The sequence below is a fragment of the Lactuca virosa genome, chromosome 6 (assembly GCF_052849685.1).
Source record: "Lactuca virosa cultivar CGN04683 chromosome 6, Lactuca_virosa_CGN04683_v6, whole genome shotgun sequence".
Taxonomy (NCBI): domain Eukaryota; kingdom Viridiplantae; phylum Streptophyta; class Magnoliopsida; order Asterales; family Asteraceae; genus Lactuca; species Lactuca virosa.
The window spans coordinates 26549838-26560260 of NC_136431.1; positions in this window are offsets into that span (position 1 = coordinate 26549838).

The window sequence follows — 10423 nt, forward strand, 5'->3', positions numbered from 1 at the left end:
AGAGGTGTGGCGGCTGAAAAATGGTTGGCTAGGGTTAGGGTTTGCGGATCCTTAATACCCGCCTCCATTCATAAGTTTGCCATAATGGCAAGATAGGCCCCTTCCCATCCGAGTTCCTTTCATATTTAGGCCATAATTTACCATTTAAACCTCATCCATGTAAATCCTTTACAATTTAAATCCGGATTTTACTAAAACAGCCCCCATCTTCTAAAATCTTCACAAAACTAATCCAAAATTTATTTAAATAAACGGGGCGTTACAACTCTCCCCCACTTAAATTAGATTTCGTCCTCGAAATCACTTCTTACCATTCCTTATACACCCAACCACTATAGTAACATGGTCACTATTCTGGGTACACCCTAGCCTTCACAGGGTGGCTGTGATCAATCTTCGCAAAGCCCTAAAACCTGCAGGCGAACTAATTTCCCCGCAACAAGATCACATCTACTCATCTGAATTCTGCTGTCTCGAGATGGTCTGGATCCCTGACCGACCACTCTTACTGATTCATTATTGCTGAATCCAATCCACTTGTCTCTCAGCTGCCTACTCATCTTCTGATAGTTCAAGGTTCCCACTAAAAAAACAGGATCACAGACCTAATTATCTCTGCAGATCACTTGTACCTGGCCAAGGCTCAGATACTCCTGCTGTGAGTGACTTGTCACTCCTCAAATCACCTATCTATTCTGTCCGTACTCGCAACTTGTAGCACAAATGCTAACACTGCCCAAATGCTGAAACTGCTCGAACAGTAAACTGCCTGAAGCAGTATGCTGCTACATAGTTGCTTCCCAAAATCTCCCGAGGCCTGCCTGGCCTCAACTCGTTCGCCAATCATCTGAAATACTGGGTTCCGGCCCGGCTGCGGAGCTAAAGGATTCCCTACTTAGTCGTCTCGCACGACTTCTGATCGAAATCCTTCTCTGGAACTTGTTGTCACTAGTTAACATGCCTCTACGGTTCTAACAACCTCCCGGTCCAATCGATCGGGCCCAAGCTTCGAATCTTGACGTCACCAAATCCAAGACTAAAAGTGATTTCTACCTAACCAATGGTAGCTCTATACCACAAGCAATCTCATACAGTCCATTGCTTCCCTGATCCCATAACTGTAGTGGCACTCCTATAGTCGTGTCACTGGCTCAACCTGATCTAATCCGTCTAGGTAATCCCGAAATCCAATCCGTGGATTTCCATATCCTCACTGCTACAGCCGAACTGGTGGGTACTACTGTCCTTCCCGCGTCCTAACAACGCACTCACGCTATCTACCAACCTAGTGAATGCTACAGCTACATCCGGAGACTTACACCACTCTATCACTATCTGCTGCTAGTGAATGCTACGGCTACTCCCGCAGACTTACAACACTCTATCACTGTCTGCTGCTAGTGAATGCTACGGCTACTCCCGCAGACTTACAACACTCTATCACTATCTAGCTGCTAGTGAATGCTACGGCTACATCCGCAGACTTACAATACTCTAACACTATCTGACTGCTAGTGAATGCTACGGCTACACCCGCAGACTTACAACACTCTAACACGATATGGCTGCTAGTGAATGCTACGGCTACACCCGCAGACTTACAACACTCTAACACTATCTGACTACTAGTGAATGCTACGGCTACACCCGCAGACTTACAACACTCTAACACTATCTGGCTGCTAGTGAATGCTACGGCTACACCCGCAGACTTACAGCACTCTAACACTATCTGGCTGCTAGTGAATGCTACGGCTACACCCGCAGACTTACAGCACTCTAACACTATCTATACTGGATCGAACACGCGCTTGACCCGCACTCAGTTGAACTCATGTCCTGTCTGCAATCCCCAACCTGATTCCTTAAGGCTTGCTAGCAAACATTACGGGAACGCGATCTCCTTATTGGCAAGTATTTCCGAACTTCCATCTCACACTATCATCAAACCATACAGCCGCTTGAGCTGTCTTCCTTCCAAACAAAGATGCGAAACTTATTCCAGTTTTAAAACTGCTCCTACTTCTGAATCCTTAGATGATTCTCCCCCACTTTGATTCAGCTAATGCCCTATAGCCCCCAAAACTGGAAAAATTCTCAATTCTTCCTACCCTCCAGTGACCAATCTGCTAGAACTCACGCTTATCCTTGCTAGGGTTTCAACATCAGCTAATCCAAAAGATCACACAACTTCTAGAAATCCGAATAAATCTCCGGTAATAACCCGCTAGACCCAGGAAGCTCCAAATCTCAATTGGAGACCTCGGAATCTCCCACTGCATCACGGCCTCTATCTGGGCCGGATCGACTAGAATATCCTTCTGATTGACAAGGTGCCCAAGAAATTGCACCCCGCGCAACCAGAACTCACAATTGAAGAACCTTGCGAAAATTCGCTCCCTCCTCAAAGTCTCTAGCACCTCCCTCAGGTGCTTCTCGTGCTGCTCCTCAGTCTTGGAATAAACGAAGATGACGTTGTACTTTCCCAATCCCGTAATCTGGGGAATTGCTCTATCACTATTTACTAATGATTCTCTGTATGCAATTGGCATATGACATTTCTTTACAATATAATTCAGACACAAACCGAGGATAACTCAGGGCTACACTTACTCAAACCCTTAAAACGAAAGACTCCATCGTGCAGTTTCCCGCATGTGTTGTACTGAATCTAACCCTGCTGGTCCCTTGAAAGCTGATCTGAAATCTAGGGTCTTCTCCCGAGACACCTCATTATAAGCAACTGATCTAATTCCCTCTTACCAATGTGCTCCAAGTCCATATCTCGTTCTCAAGCTCAAGAAGTCATATCATTCAGGGTCTTGCACCCCGAGATACTCATGATCTCCCTGCTATCATTCTACAGTATGTTCTGATAACTTACCTTCTTCATTTTCTCATCTGCTGCATACTGTGGTACCATATAAGCTCTTTTCCGAGACTTGGCAGTGACCTCTGCCACAGTCTCAGTCGTCTGGTGGAGATCTAACGACTCATTCGCCAACTGCTGCGCCTCAATCGCCTGGGCACACTCTGCCCAAAATCTGGTCTAAAAGTCATCCCATGACACAACATCAACCGCATCATCACTCAACTCAGTACCAACCTCTTCCTATCAATCTCGTGCTCTATCCCTTAGGAGACAGGAAGTAAGTTAGATCTTGTCTCCTTTCAAGACAACGTCTGGTACGAAAAGTGTTGGTGACATCTGCCAACCATCTACTACTAACAATGGGGTTCCTAACCCCCATGACAATCTGAAGCCTCACAAACTCTGAATTCCCGAAACATCAACGTACGAGTCTCTATCATGACTGCTATCTCAGTGCAGAATGCACTCGGCCTCTCATCACAAATCTCTATAATGCCCTCCTTGATCACACTGAGGATCACAGGAGTCTGGTCAATGATACTGCACGTAATTCTCAGATGGAATGAACTTCCTCATCTGATCATCAATCTGCCCGGCTCCAGAGTCTGCGTCTGATCCCTCGTCGACACCAGAACTACCATCTAGTCTACCACGTAGTGTCACTATACTCGGCAACATACCATCACTAACATCACAATACTCATCCAAACTCGAGGGATCTCACACACTACAAGTTCCCTGGTCTTATCTCAGCCTTCCTTGGTTCGAGTACGGATCCTCTGCTTTCAGTAGTACGGGCCCATACTACCTTCCACATCTATCCGTACTTTCCTCAAGTACTACCTCGACTCCACCAAGTCACTACTACTGCTACTGATCTCTGCTACTCTCATCCTAGGCTTGCCCTAGGGAAATCTCTGACTTCACCCAAACCAGTCCTCAGCTGCTGAAGGCCTCCTTGTAATGCCAATTAGCCATCACCTGAATACCATCACATGTGACGAGGCTCAGATAATCCTTCGAGTAACAGACTCGTCCCTACAACGGTTAGACTCAAACAAGAGCTGCGCAATAGGGCCAAATACAGCACTCTGAGATTATTCAACCCTGATCACATGTGACGTGACGTATTCACCTAACGGCAAACTCCCATCACTCAGAGTCCCACAAAGCACAAAGCAAGCAGCATTCAGACACGTGAAACTATTCGAGCAATTCTATCCTCGTGACAAGAAACTGTAATAGCATACAATGCTAAGCTCATACTTATCAGGCATAACCTAAACAGGTTATCCTACTACTGTCTACTCAATACTAGCATGCAATTCTCATAAAGCTGGAACACATAAAGCAGGCACATAAGGCATCCTCCTAGATCCTTAGTCCTATTCTAGCATGCTGTTCTACTAAAAATGAAACTGATAATCATAACATAAACTTGTATGGGTAATTTGGGAGTACTTACTTGAGCTCGGCTGATTGCATGCACCACACCCTTTTCTCTTTTCAAAATTCTTTTCGCTTTTTCTAAAACTCTTTTCTTTATACTTTTTCTAAAATTGTTTTCTTTTCTCAAAATTCTTTTGTAAACATGGTTTTTCTCTTGAAAACTTTATACCACTTCCTTAGTTTGAGTTTAGACACACCTAAAAGTGTGCCCGAATCCCTCAAACCAAGGCTCTTATACCAACTTGAAACATCCCAAAAACATAGTCTGAAAATTTCGTTTTAAATCAGTAATAAACCATATTCATCAAACGTCATATAAGAATCATAAACAATGTATCTCAAAATATCATAACAACTGTCAAATATATCAGAGTATAAACATCCCAGGCTGAACAAATGGTGTGTGCACTGCAATCTTTCCGAGCTCCTCTTTTGAGAACTGAGTACCTGAAACCAAAACTGAAAACTGTAAGCACGAAGCTTAGTGAGTCTCCCCAACTACCACATACCATACAATAACATATAAAGCACATACTAGGCCTCGCCCGCTGCATCGGACCGAAGTCCGGAACTAACCAGGGCCTTGCCCTCTGCATCGGACCGAAGTCCGGAAACTGCATCGGACCGAAGTCCGGAAATAAAACCAGGGCCTTGCCCTCTGCATCGGACCGAAGTCCGGAAACTGCATCGGACCGAAGTCCGGAACTAACCAGGGCCTTGCCCTCTGCATCGGACCGAAGCCCGGAAACTGCATCGGACCGAAGTCCGGAACTAACCAGCGCCTTGCCCTCTGCATTGGACCGAAGTCCGGAACTGACTGAACATAGCATAGCATAATCATAACTACTAGCATAAACACAGATACTGCATACTGCATCGGACCGAAGTCCGGAACACATAACACAAAGTCATACTTGAATCACAAAGACATCAAGCACACTGAACTACTGCATCAGACCGAAGCCTGGAACTGACTGAACATAGCATAACATGATCATGACATATAATATGAACACATATACTGCATACTGAATCGGACCATAGTCCGGAACACATAACACATACCATGCCTGTATCACAAAGACACCAAGCATACTGAACTACTGCATCGGACTGAAGTCCGAAACTACTGCTAACTTAAACGGGCCGGCATTGTGGCCGTAGACCCGTTCCTACTGAAAGGAAACTCACCTCACACTGCTGAAGTCCCGCAGACTCAACCCCAACTGCTGGAGGACAGATTCCCGAACTGTCAACACCAAAATAACACCCAATTAATAATTGGGTTCCAACTCATAACCATAAGTCCATACTTGGGTAAAAGACTACTTTACCCCTATCTTAGCTTGACTCCAGCCCAAGGCCCAAACCAAAGGCCCAAAAGTCTAATAACGGACCGAGGCCCAACTATGGCCCATCTATGGCCCAATTTTCCAAATTGGGCCCAATCATTCATATGGGCCTTACTCTAAAGCCCAACTAATTACTCTAGTCCATTTGATTATTCTTGGATGGTCCATTAATAAACCAATTACCAAAACCCAATCGAAAGGCCCAACTCAAGGCCCAAGTGAAACTAGGGTTTCACATAAAATGACGATTAGGGTTAAATGTTTCATACTTAACCCATTAAGGACTTAATCCATTAAGTCCTTTACTCTACTAGATAAGTGCTATGAAGTGATTGGGCTTAATACACAATCCAATCTCAATGGCCCAAGAGTGGGTCCAATAAGTCTAAGGCCCAATTACTCACAATTAGGGTTTTCTAAACCCTAATTAGGGTTTCCACTCAAACATGGCCCAATAGGCCCAAAATTAATCTTTAAGCCCATTAGGGTTTTTGCTAGTAGGGCACCACCCACTACCACCTCGGGTAGTGGTGGTCAACGGCGGCACACGGCGGCGGCCACCACCTTACGGTGGTGGTTACTATTATTTTTATTATTATTGCTAATTACAATTACAGTTACAAGGCTTTAATCCAAAATTACGCACACACTAACTAACACACACACACAACCACTCTAGTGGTGGCCGGTGGTGGTAGTGGGTGGCAGCCACCACCCTACGGTGGTGGCAGCAGCTTTTCCGGCCAATCTAAACTATACACACACTTCTCGGCTTATCGCAACACCCATAACCTCACATACCCCAAGTTGAATCATGAAAAACGCACCCACAGCCACCCTCCACGGTGGCTAGTGGAGGCAGATTAAGGCATCACAGCGGCGGCGACATCAATGGTGGTTAAGAGCGGCAAGGATTGGCGGCAGGTGGATCTGGGGAGCACCGGTGAAGCAACGACAGACGGAAGAAGGAGGGAAGGAGGTACGACGGCGTTGTCGAGGACTGGAAATGGCAGCAACAGTGAACTCGGGATGGCACTCGTCACGTGATACCGACGACTGGATGAAGAGCTCAGCCTCGCGGATAGCAGCACCAACGGCCACGATCATCAGTCGGCGACACCGATAGGCACGACCGACGACCGGTTAGAGGAAGGAGGGGTACGCTACCCCCGACGGTGGCAACGACAACCACCCCGATTCTTGACTTCATTAGCGGAGGGAGCCGCAGCGGTCTCCGACGGACTCTATGTCGGCATCGGTGTTGTGGCTAGGCGACTTCAACCTCAGGAATGGAGGTGCCGGAGACGAAGAGGGAGGCATAAGGTGGAGAGGTGTGGCGGCTGAAAAATGGTTGGCTAGGGTTAGGGTTTGCGGATCCTTAATAGCCGCCTCCATTCATAAGTTTGCCATAATGGCAAGATAGGCCCCTTCCCATCCGAGTTCCTTTCATATTTAGGCCATAATTTACCATTTAAACCTCATCCATGTAAATCCTTTACAATTTAAATCCGGATTTTACTAAAACAGCCCCCATCTTCTAAAATCTTCACAAAACTAATCCAAAATTTATTTAAATAAACGGGGCGTTACAACTCTCCCCCACTTAAATTAGATTTCGTCCTCGAAATCACTTCTTACCATTCCTTATACACCCAACCACTATAGTAACATGGTCACTATTCTGGGTACACCCTAGCCTTCACAGGGTGGCTGTGATCAATCTTCGCAAAGCCCTAAAACCTGCAGGCGAACTAATTTCCCCGCAACAAGATCACATCTACTCATCTGAATTCTGCTGTCTCGAGATGGTCTGGATCCCTGACCGACCACTCTTACTGATTCATTATTGCTGAATCCAATCCACTTGTCTCTCAGCTGCCTACTCATCTTCTGATAGTTCAAGGTTCCCACTAAAAAAACAGGATCACAGACCTAATTATCTCTGCAGATCACTTGTACCTGGCCAAGGCTCAGATACTCCTGCTGTGAGTGACTTGTCACTCCTCAAATCACCTATCTATTCTGTCCGTACTCGCAACTTGTAGCACAAATGCTAACACTGCCCAAATGCTGAAACTGCTCGAACAGTAAACTGCCTGAAGCAGTATGCTGCTACATAGTTGCTTCCCAAAATCTCCCGAGGCCTGCCTGGCCTCAACTCGTTCGCCAATCATCTGAAATACTGGGTTCCGGCCCGGCTGCGGAGCTAAAGGATTCCCTACTTAGTCGTCTCGCACGACTTCTGATCGAAATCCTTCTCTGGAACTCGTTGTTACTAGTTAACATCCCACTACGGTTCTAACAACCTCCCGGTCCAATCGATCGGGCCCAAGCTTCGAATCTTGACGTCACCAAATCCAAGACTAAAAGTGATTTCTACCTAACCAATGGTAGCTCTATACCACAAGCAATCTCATACAGTCAATTGCTTCCCTGATCCCATAACTGTAGTGGCACTCCTATAGTCGTGTCACTGGCTCAACCTGATCTAATCCGTCTAGGTAATCCCGAAATCCAATCCGTGGATTTCCATATCCTCACTGCTACAGCCGAACTGGTGGGTACTACTGTCCTTCCCGCGTCCTAACAACGCACTCACGCTATCTACCAACCTAGTGAATGCTACAGCTACATCCGGAGACTTACACCACTCTATCACTATCTGCTGCTAGTGAATGCTACGGCTACTCCCGCAGACTTACAACACTCTATCACTGTCTGCTGCTAGTGAATGCTACGGCTACTCCCGCAGACTTACAACACTCTATCACTATCTGGCTGCTAGTGAATGCTACGGCTACATCCGCAGACTTACAATACTCTAACACTATCTGACTGCTAGTGAATGCTACGGCTACACCCGCAGACTTACAACACTCTAACACGATATGGCTGCTAGTGAATGCTACGGCTACACCCGCAGACTTACAACACTCTAACACTATCTGACTACTAGTGAATGCTACGGCTACACCCGCAGACTTACAACACTCTAACACGATCTGGCTGCTAGTGAATGCTACGGCTACACCCGCAGACTTACAACACTCTAACACTATCTGGCTGCTAGTGAATGCTACGGCTACACCCGCAGACTTTCAACACTCTAACACTATCTATACTGGATCGAACACGCGCTTGACCCGCACTCAGCTGAACTCATGTCCTGTCTGCAATCCCCAACCTGATTCCTTAAGGCTTGCTAGCAAACATTACGGGAACGCGATCTCCTTATTGGCAAGTATTTCCGAACTTCCATCTCACACTATCATCAAACCATACAGCCGCTTGAGCTGTCTTCCTTCCAAACAAAGATGCGAAACTTATTCCAGTTTCAAAACTGCTCCTACTTCTGAATCCTTAGATGATTCTTCCCCACTTTGATTCAGCTAATGCCCTACAGCCCCTAAAACTGGAAAAATTCTCAATTCTTCCTACCCTCCAGTGACCAATCTGCTAGAACTCACGCTTATCCTTGCTAGGGTTTCAACACCAGCGAACCCAAAAGATCACACAACTTCTAATAATCCGAATAAATCTCCGGTAATAACCCGCTAGACCCAGGAAGCTCCAAATCTCAATTGGAGACCTAGGAATCTCCCACTGCATCACGGCCTCTATCTGGGCCGGATCGACTAGAATATCCTTCTGATTGACAAGGTGCCCAAGAAATTGCACCCCGCGCAACCAGAACTCACAATTGAAGAACCTTGCGAAAATTCGCTCCCTCCTCAAAGTATCTAGCACCTCCCTCAGGTGCTTCTCGTGCTGCTCCTCAGTCTTGGAATAAATGAAGATGACGTTGTACTTTCCCAATCCCGTAATCTGGGGAATTGCTCTATCACTATTTACTAATGATTCTCTGTATGCAATTGGCATATGACATTTCTTTACAATATAATTCAGACACAAACCGAGGATAACTCAGGGCTACACTTACTCAAACCCTTAAAACGAAAGACTCCATCGTGCAGTTTCCTGCATGTGATGTACTGAATCTAACCCTGCTGGTCCCTCGAAAGCTGATTTGAAATCTAGGGTCTTCTCCCGAGACACCTCATTATAAGCAACTGATCTAATTCCCTCTTACCAATGTGCTCCAAGTCCATATCTCGTTCTCAAGCTCAAGAAGTCATATCATTCAGGGTCTTGCACCCCGAGATACTCATGATCTCCCTGCTATCATTCTACAGTATGTTCTGATAACTTACCTTCTTTATTTTCTCATCTGCTGCATACTGTGGTACCATATAAGCTCTTTTCCGAGACTTGGCAGTGACCTCTGCCACAGTCTCAGTCGTCTGGTGGAGATCTAACGACTCATTCGCCAACTGCTGCGCCTCAATCGCCTGGGCACACTCTGCCTAAAATCTGGTCTAAAAGTCATCCCATGACACAACATCAACCGCATCATCACTCAACTCACTACCAACCTCTTCCTATCAATCTCGTGCTCTATCCCTTAGGAGACAGGAAGTAAGTTAGATCTTGTCTCCTTTCAAGACAACGTCTGGTACGAAAAGTGTTGGTGACATCTGCCAACCATCTACTACTAACAATGGGGTTCCTAACCCCCATGACAATCTGAAGCCTCACAAACTCTGAATTCCCGAAACATCAACGTACGAGTCTCTATCATGACTGCTATCTCAGTGCAGAATGCACTCGGCCTCTCATCACAAATCTCTATAATGCCCTCCTTGATCACACTGAGGATCACAGGAGTCTGGTCAATGATACTGCGCGTAAT